The sequence below is a fragment of the Montipora foliosa genome, chromosome 5 (assembly GCF_036669935.1).
Source record: "Montipora foliosa isolate CH-2021 chromosome 5, ASM3666993v2, whole genome shotgun sequence".
Classification (NCBI taxonomy): Eukaryota; Metazoa; Cnidaria; class Anthozoa; order Scleractinia; family Acroporidae; genus Montipora; species Montipora foliosa.
This window is the reverse complement of record NC_090873.1, coordinates 19961696-19973865: the sequence shown is the minus strand read 5'-3', so window position 1 is coordinate 19973865 and position 12170 is coordinate 19961696. Positions and strand designations below refer to the sequence as shown.

The following is a 12170-nucleotide window of genomic DNA, read 5'->3' as shown; positions in this document are numbered from 1 at the left end:
TACAAACTCACGCCGGTTCTCACTTGTGCAATAAACACAACCGTGCCGATAAGCAAACGCGCAAGGAGAGGAAAAAGTTTCCTTTCTTGCGCTTTACACTTATGCTTGTTCCAAGCCAGTTCCCACACAATTCTTTTTATGTTTACGCTTTCGCTCATACTTGTACTTATTGCGCAAGTGGGAATCGGGCTTAAACTGTCGCAAATCATGTCACAAATGAGATGCAGGATTTCTATCAAACTATTCGGAGTGATCGGCTTTGTTCGGAAATCTACTGCCTGCAAACTGCTTGTACATTTGACGGACAGTTATTCCACAAGGTATTTGCAACTCCAAGCATTTTCTTGTAGATTTGCATTTGTAAGAGACTAAACGTAACCAATTGGAGTCTATTAAGAACTCACATGGGAGTTCAAGTGAGACAAGAGAAATTTATGCCAGAAAGCAAGTATATGTCCAACAAACAATAGCCATTCTGCGCCATGCTACATAACAGTACCCGGTGTGAGTACCAGCAGTGACATTGAACCAAAGCTAGCAACTAATAGGCTTAGCTGCAACACTTCAAAAACAAGTCATATGACAGTTGGATCCAGACGAAGAATCATTGCATCCAAAGACATGACCCTTAGCATATATGGTACACTACCACATAATTACTCGGTGTACATATTGATGAGTCTCTGTCATGGGATAATCAGATATCTCACATCCTGACAGAAGTTCAGAATGGCTTGCGTATGCTCTACAAAATAAGATCTCTTGCAAGTGACCGAGGAACATTGAATGCTGTTTACCGATCACTTGTGCAGCCGTGTTTCAACTGCTGTAACCTTGTGTGGGGTAATTGCTCAAAAACGCGTGCAGACCAACTACAGAAACCTTCAAAATAGAGCAGCGCGCATTATCACGAAAGCGCACTATTCAATAAGATCATGCGATATACTAGAAGAATTGAATTGTCCTACACTGCATGATAGGCAGAAAATGCCAATGAATATCATGATTTACAAAGTTTATCACGATGATGTACCTGAGTACTTAACTGAGCTCTTTTGTTTTTGTTTAACCTCTGAGGTGCATAATTACAACCTCAGAGGCAGCAGATCCGACATGCAATTGCCCAAGCCTAAAACTAATTCATTAAAAGGATCTTTTGCATATCGTGGAGCGGCAGCATGGAATGCACTTCCAAACCATGTAAGATTTTTGAAAACATTAAATAGTTTTAAAGCCTTTTTGAGACGGAACCACCATGAATCATTAAAGTAGTTAAATTAAATTGGGTACTTCATTTAAAGTATACAGTTATTATAATATATTGTAATTATAAGTTTTAAGCTCTCGTATTTAGTTGCTATCTGCTCAGTTTTGTGTATTTTAGCCGTATTTCTTAGATTATATTAGATAGGAACACGGCCAATTTGGAAACCAATTTTATGTTGAAATTATTACCTTGTATAAATAAAGTTAATTAATTCATTCAATTTTTCGAGTCAGGTGATGACGAACTTTCGCCGCAAACACAACGTTCGCCCCGTGAAAAAAGGATGGTGGCACGAAAAATCTTAAATAACAATGACCACATGCAACCAGGTTTTCTGAGACTGCGAGACTGAGCACCCCTCAGAAAACCATTGTTTTAACGAAAACCGCTGGTCAGCAACCTTGGTGGCACGGGCAAATAGAACTACGAAGGATAACTTTTGCAGTGTAATCAAAGAAAACTGAGAACTTGTCACCAAACCATGCACTGGTGTCATTATCTTGGGGAAACCGCTTGAAAACAAAGCGTAACCATTCACAGAACCATTGCCAAAATGCCGTATGAAGTAGCTTTCGGAATCTCCCGGTGGAAAAAAAATCAAACAGCCACAGATGATTGCACAAGTCACAGCTACATCAAATGCAGAGCAGGAAAATGCATGGTCAATAATTTGGAAAAGTGGATGAGCCAGACATTGAAGGAGGGCGGTGTCTGACACCAGACCGCGAACTTCAAACTAACCCTAAATCGCAGTTATTGAAAGCTAACCGTTCTAAAATGGGTGCTTAGACTTCAATACTGCTTATGAACACTATTTGAAATGGGTGCTTAGTCTTAAATAATGCTTATCAGCGCTATTTGTAGGCAGTCTGCAGTCTGCGGTCTGCAGTTATCATACACCTCACAGGGAAGAAGAAAAAGAAGACTGAAGTTGGAACTTCAGAATTATGTGGCGCTGAAAATTACAGTCAAACCAAGTGAAGCGTACCCCTCAAGATTGCATTAATGAACTGATTATTTGAAACTTGAACCCGCTAGTCGTTTCAAGAATGCAATAATGAATTGATTATTCGAATATTGAACTCGCTCGTTCGATCCAAGAATACGGCTAACGGGTTAGGTTTCCGAAAAATCGATTCAGTATTGCATTCTAGAAAAGACTAGTAGGTTTGAAACCTACTAGTCGCAACAGTGAATTGATTTTTCGAAAACGGAAGCCGTTAGCGAACTTAGCCGTATTCTTGGATCGAGCGAGCGAGTTCAATATTCGAATAATCAATTCATTATTGCATTCTTGAAACGACTAGCGGGTTCAAGTTTCAAATAATCACTTCATTAATGCAATCTTAAGGGGTACGCTTCACTTGGTTTGACTGTAATAAAATGGAAAGGGAAACTCTTCATCCAAATGAGGTTTTTGATCAAATTGTAGAACTTGAAGGGGAATGTGCCACAATCACAAAGTCTGGATTTATCACTACAAACACACTCGGCAAAAAATAAAAGATAAAAAAACAAATGTTTTATTTGATAATTCAGAAGAAATAACACTTACAAGAGCCTACAAAATGGCTTCTGGTCAATAGATCATGTAGCCTGGGACCAGGCTCTGCAGTTGGGGTTATGGAGCGAAAAGGAACGTGGCAACAAAAAAATGGCGATCGAAGCGAGCCGAGCGGGGAAAGTGTTTTTTCTGCGCCACCTTCCTTTTCGCTCCATAACCCCAACCGCAGAGCCTGGTCTCAGGCTATAGATTATGAAATCCTTTTTCCTGACTTTTCAAAGTTTTGTTTTCACTTGATTTTGGTTATTCCGAATTCGAAGCAAGCAAAAGATAGAGCAAATGACGAAGCAATTTAAAAATCAACAATACATCATGTACCTTTCAGTTCTTTTATTCCTTTGAACTTGAGATAATTCAAGATTGTTGCCCCATGCCCTCCTAAGGAGATTCATCAATGAACAATGTCGTTCTGAGATAGAAAAGTAGAATCGGTTATCATGCATAGTATGCCTAACCTCAACCTTAATGCTAACCATTTAAAACAGGAGATGGGCTCCTGTTTAAAATCAGTGCGTAGACTTAACAACCATTGGGGTTTTATAAATTACTCATGAAAAAAGTTAAGCTACACTAAGTTCATCCACTCAACTCTACGACCAAGTTACTTAACAATATATTACACGTACTTGCTAACAATTGATGGAATTTTGTTGATGTTTCCTACTTTCAATTTCAACCTAGTTTAAAGCAAAAATGACCTTGGTTGAAATTAAAATTAACCTGAATTTAAATTTAGCTATAACATACACTCCACCGGAGACAGTCTCACACATGGTCAATGAACTGTTGATAGTCATTGTTAGTCAATGTCACCCGGCATCTTTATCGACTAACTCGATCAGCAAAATTGATAACTGGTGGTCAAGCTGGCTTTGCTTAATACGTTCCAATATCAATAATCGCTGTGCTGTGACAATGACAGGTTTCGCTACGTGGAAAAATATAAAAAAAACCCGCCCTTTTAACGTCCCTTGTTAAATCAACCCAAGACTTTTGGTTTCCGTAAGACCGCCAATGCTTTGTTCGAAAATCTGGAAAATTCGAACCGAGCTAAATTCCACGGTCAGCCGACACACTCAACTTTAGGGAGTATAAACGTGCTGTGTCACGAATTTTAGCCAGACACCTGAATCAAATCAAGGGAAACGCGAAAATAACGACTTCAAACATTAAAGGATAGGTTTGAATAAAATAGCAAACGCAGTGGCAAAATTGAAGAAGATTATAATGGATTGCAAGTGGGGTTTTGAAAACCGTTCAGCCTAATGGGTCTCTATTGTCTGTAACCAGAAACCCATAAGGGTTGAAACGTGTAACGCGCGTTCATAGCTTCCGAATATTCAGTGCGAACTGATTGGTTGACTGTTTCAGTGCTAAGTACCATATTTGGAAACCCCTCGCTCTTGTTGTTTTAAATATGGTGCTTAGCAAATTGAATATTCAGAACCTTTTTTTTTGGGGGGGGGGGGGGGAAGGGCACTCCCATATAAAAAGGACAGGGGTTCTCCTCGTACCTTTTAGGGGTTAAAAAAGAGGTTTTAGTTCCTCTTAGGTTGTTCAGCCTCAAAAGGTCCACAGCGGGAGCTTTAGCGGTACCTTTTAGGGTATTGAGCCGAGAAATCATGACAGGAAACATTTGACAATTAACCCTCCCCCGCGACTTTGCACCGGGTACAAAATGCAAACTCGGTTGAAAATGCACAATACAGACTACAGACTAGTAATAAAAATAGTTTCAAGATCAGCTGTGACGAACACTGTCTTCGGTAAACGTTCTTGGCTATATTTCCAGTGGAAATCATCAGAAGGGAGCTTAAGCAAGGACTACCGGGTTTATAATTGAGGAGAAAGTGCTGCCTTTGTAATGACATCTGCAAATGGTTAGCCTTTCAAGTTTTCTCGGATAAGGACTATAAACCGTAGGCCCCGTCTCACAAATATCTTCTATCATAATGTTCATAAGTTCCCTGTGGGAAGTTAAAGAACCCACACACTATTTGTTGCTGTCCTGTTCTCTCCAGCACATTGTCAAGTGGCCGGCTTGGTAGTGATATGATGTCTCTAAACGGCTTATGGTGTATGAGGCCACCCAAGCAGAAACAGCCATAAGACAAAAGGGGACTTTGCCGAGAGCTGGAATATGTAGATGTGGATGAATGCTAGCCGAGTTTGTATTATAATGCAACTCAATTAATGCTCCTGGAATAATTAAAGCAGTCTAGCGTATTCCTCCAAAAGGAATTAATGTCCCGGGAAAGCTGACAGACTCAGCGCCCGGTTTGAAAATATCCCAAAGCCAATCAGTTAAGTTGTCTTGTTTGTTCGCCAAACTTTGTTTCAACGATCTGCTGCTTTAAAATATGAGTTATCTTTTGGCTAAGCTGTTGGGTGTGTTCAGCTTTTTTAAAATGTTTTTTGCTAAAGAGGAGTCAGAAGTGAATGTAAAGTTCAGAAAAGATGTTTTCGCAACTCTTGTTCCCGCTGATTTTGTCAGCAAGTTTGTGTAGTACGTACTTGCTTCTATTTGCGAAGTAAAAGCTTAACGATTCACTCAAGAAATAATTTATATGAAAAGTAATCGTAAGAAATTGAGGGGCAGTATTTGCTTGATCAATTTTTTTTAACTCTTCGCTCGCAAAAAATGTGAGCAACTGTTAAAAGCTAATTATAGCCTCACTTACAATAGTGGTTTGTTATGCAACCCGTTATGACTAAGTGAAATTTGCAAATTCATTAGCAATTAAAAAACGCAGTATGTTCGTTTTATCGCGTGTACACCTATGTGAATAGTGCGATACGGTTGATATATTCCAATCAGCCGATTTTGAGTTATACTTTGGCCTCCGACAGAGCTTTCCTCGAGTAGTCCCATGTGAAACGCCATCGTCTGTCGGACGACTTGTTGTGAAAGCCTGAACCGGACCAGTTCAATAATCTTTTAGCGAACATTGTCATTATGATATCATTGCCTATCTATCTTTGGAACAGGAAATTCTTTCTTTTGATCAACTCTGACTGAAACAACGGGATTAATAAACTGGTGGTCAGGCTAGCTTAATTAAAAACAGATTGCCTACGCTTTGTTTTCAGTAACTGAAGCGAGGCGGAGCGCAGAGCTGTGTTGTATTGATACGTAAATCAAGTGGGTCTAGGATGTGAGGCTACTAAAGTGTTCAGTGTTGCGAAGACAGTACAGACTCAGTGATCGTTTAACAGTTATCACATAAAAATCCTGAAGTGGCAGTGTTTGCTACCTCAAAGTATATTTTTAAGAACCCTTAGAAAATTCAGGTTGACTTATGATCAATCTGTTATCATACTACTTTTTTATCAAAGGAGCTAACTTTTGAAAATTGTAGTGTGTTATGTAATCAAGACTTGTTCCTGTACAACTTAACGTAACTCACTTTGGTGCTAAATAAATCATGCAGTCTGGGGCCATTTAAAGAAAACGCGCCAAGTCAAATTCAAAACTCTGCATATTTCTAAAATTTCAGTTAGAAAGATAAGTTTTAAGCGAGTAATCTGGTTTTAATTGGGGGGCCGGTTAGTGTATTCTACCACCGAATTATGCAATAGACTGACAAAAAGTTTCAAATTGGACAAAAAAGCTCCACGTTACACGTTTTGCCTGTGGAATCCAAATCAATTTTTTAAAACACCTTTGTAGGATACATTTCTACAAATGCGAGGCGAGTTTGTATTATTATGCAACTCACAAAGGGACAGAGACGGTGAATGCTCCTAGCATAATTAAGGCAGTCTGGAGCGTTACGCTCCAGAAGAAATTAATGTTCCGGGCTATCTGATAGAGTCAGCGCCCGCTTTGAATGATTATCTCAACTGGAGAATCAAGTTGTCGTGTTTGTTCTTGAAAGTTTGTTTCACTGATGAACAATCTGCTGTTGAGTTATCTTGTGGCCAAGTTGTCGTATGTTTCTTTTCCTTTCTGCAAACGGAGGTGACAAACTGAAGGGAATTTTGATGTCCAGCAAAGGTGTTTTCGCAACTCCTGGAACTGCTGATTTTGTCTGCAAGATTATTTATTACGTACTTACTTCTATTTGCCAAGTAATAGTGGTTTGTTATGTAACCCGTTATGACTAAATGAAATTTTCAAAATTGGTTAACAATTAAAAAACCGCAGTGTGTTCGTTTCGCAATTGTAGCCCTATATGAATAGCGATACGGTTGACATATTGCCCCAATCACCTTTTTTTTTAGTGATACGTTGGGTTTCGACAAGGCTTCTGATATTTTGGTAGAAAATTCGAATAGTCCCATGTGACACGCCATCGTCTGTCAGACTACTTGTTTCGAAAACCTGAACCAGACCAGTTCAATAATCTGTTTGCGAACATCGTTATCTCATTGGCTATCTATCCTTTGGAACAGAAAATTCTTGCTTTTGATCAACTCTGACTGACACAACAGGACTAATATCTGATGGTCAGGCTACGGTATATATCGATAACAGGCCGCCTACCCTTTGTTTTCAGTACCTGAAGCGAAGCGGAGCTGTGCTGTGCTGAGACGTAAATTAACTGGGTCTAGGGCGTAACGCTTCAGAAGGGTTCAGTGTTCCGAAGAGAGTACAGACTCAGCGATCGCTTCAAAGCTATCACATAAAAATCCTGAAGTGACAGTGCTTGCTACCCCAAGGTATGTTTTAATAACCCTTAGAAAAATCAGGCTGAGTTATTGTCAATCTGTACTTTTTGATGAAAGGAGCTAGCTTCTGAAAATAGTGAATTTTACCTGAAACTGTAGTCTGTTATGTAACCTAAGACTTGTAGTTTACAATTTAATTTAATTCACTTGGTTCTAAACAAATCTAGGGCCATTTAAAGAAAACTCTCGAAGTCAAAGTCAAATCATGCTTATTTTTTAACTTTCAATCAAAAAGATAACTCTTTAGCGAGTAAAACAGATTTTGTTGGAGGAGTTTATAATACCACCGAGTTATGCAATTGCTTACAAAGAGTTTCAAATTTGCTCTTTGCTCTTTGAAAGCTCTTTGAAATTTTGTTTTGCTTCTGGAATCCAAATCTTCCAGTGTTTAATTTTTTTTCATTACCTTCGTAAGATACATTTCTAGATCTAGTGGCGTTGAATGAGAGGTGAGTTTGTATTATTATGTAACTCAGTTATGCTCCTTACATAATTAAGCAGTCCAGAGCATAACGCTCCAGAAGTAATTTATGTCCCGCGAAAGCGGGACTCAGCGCCCGCTTTGAAAATATCCCAAAGAATCAAGTTGTCGTGTTTGCTTGCGAAACTTTGTTTCAACGATCTGCTGTTTCAAAATATGAGTTATCTCGTGGCTAAAGTGAAGTTTGCCAAGTTCGTTGACAATTAAAAAACGCAGCAAGTTTGTTTCACACTTGTAGCCCTATGCCCGGGGCCCTATGTCATGACTAGCGATACGGTTGACATATTGCCCCAATCAGGTCCATTCATCACGTGTCACTAAACGACCTCAAACGTCAAGGTTCTCGCTAATCCCAACAGAACTGTTTTTTTGAAGTCCTGCCAAATATGAGCATTAGATCTAAGTCTCCAAGGAAGTCCTCTGTTTGGAACAGTGCCAAATTATTATCATTATTTTCATTATCATCATCATTAATATCAATTTTAAAACTAAAGATTTCACTGTAACAACCCATGCAGAGTATCCCTTTATAGCGGTGTGATTGAGCTGATTAACTTTGTTTAGACCCGAATCTATCATCTACTAATGAGTTAAGCAAACATAGACATTAAAAGTTTGTCATAAAAGAAATTCTGCTTTCTTGCATTATTCTCAGTTTTCATATGAAAATTTGTAATTTTTGTAATGATTAAACTTGTTCCTCTTCGTTGAACCTTTTTCATTTGAGGACTTTAATGCAAAGGCTCTGTTTTGTTTAATCGTTGATTAATCGATATCCGCCGCTCACTCGAATTCGGGTATCCTCCGCGAGAAGAGACGGAGCCCTGGACGCTTGAGCGATAAGTTGTGTCTGTAACGTAATTCAAAATATAGGTGGTTTTCACGTTATGTCATTGCCGCCATGTTGGTGGACGAAAACAAAAATCTCTCATTAGCTCCTTTTGTTCGTCCATCAGGAATTGTAAATTGCAGCATTGTTATCTGTGTCCCTAGAGATTGGTTGCAAACCACCTATAGTTTATACGAAGTTAATATTTTCGGGGAAACAGCATTAGATAACAAGTACATAACTATGCCTAAAACGTCTGTGCGACGTTTCCAGATGATACGAGCTTGAGTTTGTGGTTAAATGATCAATGTGAGTTTGAATTCAACCGGCGAATCATCAACAAAATCTTCAGCCGCTTCAGCTCTCGGTCGACCTCGTCGGCCCCCTCGTTTTGCCACCAATAAACTCAGCAGGAATTTTACTTGCTCTTACATTAGCGAAGTCTGAGGAGAAAATTGCAATAGCGATGGGATTTGAAAGCCATATTTTGACCTTGGCGCCAACTGGAAAATAAGTGAAGTTTCCGAACTCAGGCGATAGCAAAGGACACAATCCCGTTTTTCCAGCTTTTCAAACACTTTTCGTTGTCGAAATCTTGGATGTTTCCTACCTTAAAAGCACCGTAAACCTCGAACCGGCCGGGTTAGAATACCTTCGCAGCCAAAAAATGTAATTATGCCAGACCGAGTTGCGATTGGCGGAGATTAACAATGGCTCACCTCACGCGTCCGGCCGTGATTTCGGGAGTGAGCGCTCGCTCATTTCGCAAAGCAGCGGCTGGTAATCGAGCCTATGATTAAATGTATTTGATGACTTCGACTTCGGGTAGGGAAGTCATCTTCTGTTTGAAATCTGCTGTTTCTGTTCAGAAATCTTTATTGTGTGTTCGTTATTAAGACGTTACTCCCTCCGGCGCTGAATGTCATTCTTGGTTTAATTTATGCAATTCTCCTAGGGACTGGTGAGATTTTGGGGCTTACCTCGAGCTCCATACAAAAGCAAATACATGAATACCATATAGAAATAGTTCAACTGACATTACATTCAAGTGGAGTCGCGTATAGAATATCCTTGAATTAATTCGCTTCCCGACTGAAAAGCATCCTTAACAGTGAATGTCCGCTAATATAAGGATTTGTATAAGAATTTGTTCACAGATTAAAAAAGATGACTATTCGATTTTGAAATGCTCTTCTCAAACTTATTAATAATTCATAAGCCAAAAACAAGAGAAATCACTACCGTGAAGGAAGTTTGGATATGTGCTCTTAATTAGCATAAAATTTCGCCAACTTTGATCCCAAATATCTCTTAAAATACTGATTCCTTTGAGAAGCAATATCAAACACTCGAAAGAGTGTTGCATAAGATATCCAACCACCTCGAAATCGGTTAAAAAACTCGGCCTTCGGCCTCGTTTTTCAACTCGCTTCTCGGTGTTTGGATATCCGATAAAACACTCCTTCTCGTGTTTGATATATTACATATTGTTTCTTCAAAGATTGATTTTCCAGACATTTAAAAGGCGATTTAATCGATGTCTCTGTAGGATAGCCAAATTTCATTCGAACAAGAAAAAGTCTCCCAAGATTAGGCTAATCGTGGTTCCTTGAGCGTCGTACAGGACAAACAAAGAGATATGTCTCGTAAAATGTCAGCTGTAAGTTAAACAAAAATGAATTATGTCCGCACTTCATTCAACATGGCATTAGAGGCTTAGTGCCTTACTGTGTCGATTCTGTGAGCAAGTGTAAATAATGGAACGATAATTGTGTTCTTAACACACCCCACATTCAGAGACCTGAACAACATGGCAAAGGTGTTAATTATCGTTTGTTGGAAAGAACCGGCTTTATTGGAAAGAACCGGGCTTTCGCACAAATTAAGCCGTCTTCACGCTCAAGTTTGATTATGATCAACTGAAGTATAACTCAGGCTATCATACTTCGTTCAATTTTTTTCAATTGTGGTTTTGTCACATCTGCGAAAATTCAAATACAGTAGGTAGAGTAATCTCGCAATGTGTGACAAAATGGAGCCGTATCGCGTGGTTGCCACGATCCTTATCACCATGCTTGAGGCGAGAAGAGAACCAAGGATAACTTCCGAGAATAGAAGAAGACAAATCGAAATCGTCGCTCCATAAAGCGATTAGAAGTTTCGTCTGCTCATGCCACCACGTGTTCACCATTCTGTTCAATTTACGCTCTGTGATTACTTCAAACAACCCCCTTGAGCTCGCTTTATGAAATAAACCATCATGTATTAGTGATCATGTCCTTAGTTTTTTATAGGCCGGATAACTTCACCTGCACTAGACGACGTTTTCAGTTTAAGCAATTTTTTTCAGAAATTGTTCTTATAACAGTAAATATGGTCACTCTAAGCACATCTACGGGACCTTTTCATATGAGCCCGGTTCGCCGGACTGGCACGGTTTCCGAGATCTCGGTTTCTCCAACCGGGACCTGGGTAAGCGGGCTGAAATTGAACACACCAACCTTGGTTACCAGGATGAAAATAATACAATGCATTTTCGTGATAGAACGGACATTACCAAGTTTTCACTTCTCTTTTCTTCGATCAAGATAACGCTCGAAATATTTTCTTTTGATGGATAACGTAGAGTTCAAATAATTGTGAGGTTGTTTGAAAAAGGAATATCGAGAAATTCTCGCCAGATTTGTTCGTTAGATTTTACGCCTGAATAGTCGCTTGACCACGTTTCCTCGGAAACCGGGATGAAAGTTCTCATCATCATCATCATCATCATCAGTAGATCTTTAATCTACCCTCGGGTTTTAAAGCAGCTTGGTGTCTCCGAGCGTTTGCTCTCCCAATTACGAGTTATCACAGAGGAAAGCCTACAACACCGGGAACTCCATGCCCTGCTCATTGCGATTACTGTGTGGGCTCTTTTACGTCCCATCAGCTCTTCTCAACAGCATCAAAGGTCTGTGAGAGACAGGGCCTGCGGTTTATCGTCCCTGTCCGAGAAGAATAGAGAATCTAACCATTTTCAGATGTCATTACATTAAGGCAGCACTAGTACTTTCTTCTCAGTTATTCAAAGACCCTAAATGTTGGTCAGGCCGGAGTTTTGATCCCTCAACTTCCTCCCGCACAGTATTGGGTCTAAGAAAACAACGGCATTGACTTTGCCAAGGTCAATATTGTATGACTAAGTGCCTGTGGCGTCAAGGAGAGTCATCACAGTTGAATGAATAGCACGAAAACCCGATTGATGTTTACAGTCTGAGATGACGTGTGCTCTTCTAAATGAGCACATGTTAATTGGTCGTATACAATTCATCAACATCTTGGCCATGCACAACTGAGATCACAGAAATTGGGCGAT

The 12170-nt window shown here is 39.6% G+C and overlaps 1 protein-coding gene across 1 annotated transcript in view; it reads left to right on the top strand.

Annotated features, from left to right (window-relative positions):
* The first annotated feature begins 7322 nt into the window (after positions 1–7322).
* Positions 7323–12170, top strand: part of LOC138003021 (uncharacterized) — a 29387-nt gene continuing 24539 nt past the window's right edge. The window contains exon 1 of the mRNA XM_068848965.1: positions 7323–7493. The gene's annotated coding sequence lies outside the window, so the exon portion shown is untranslated. The remainder of the gene's footprint in view (positions 7494–12170) is intronic.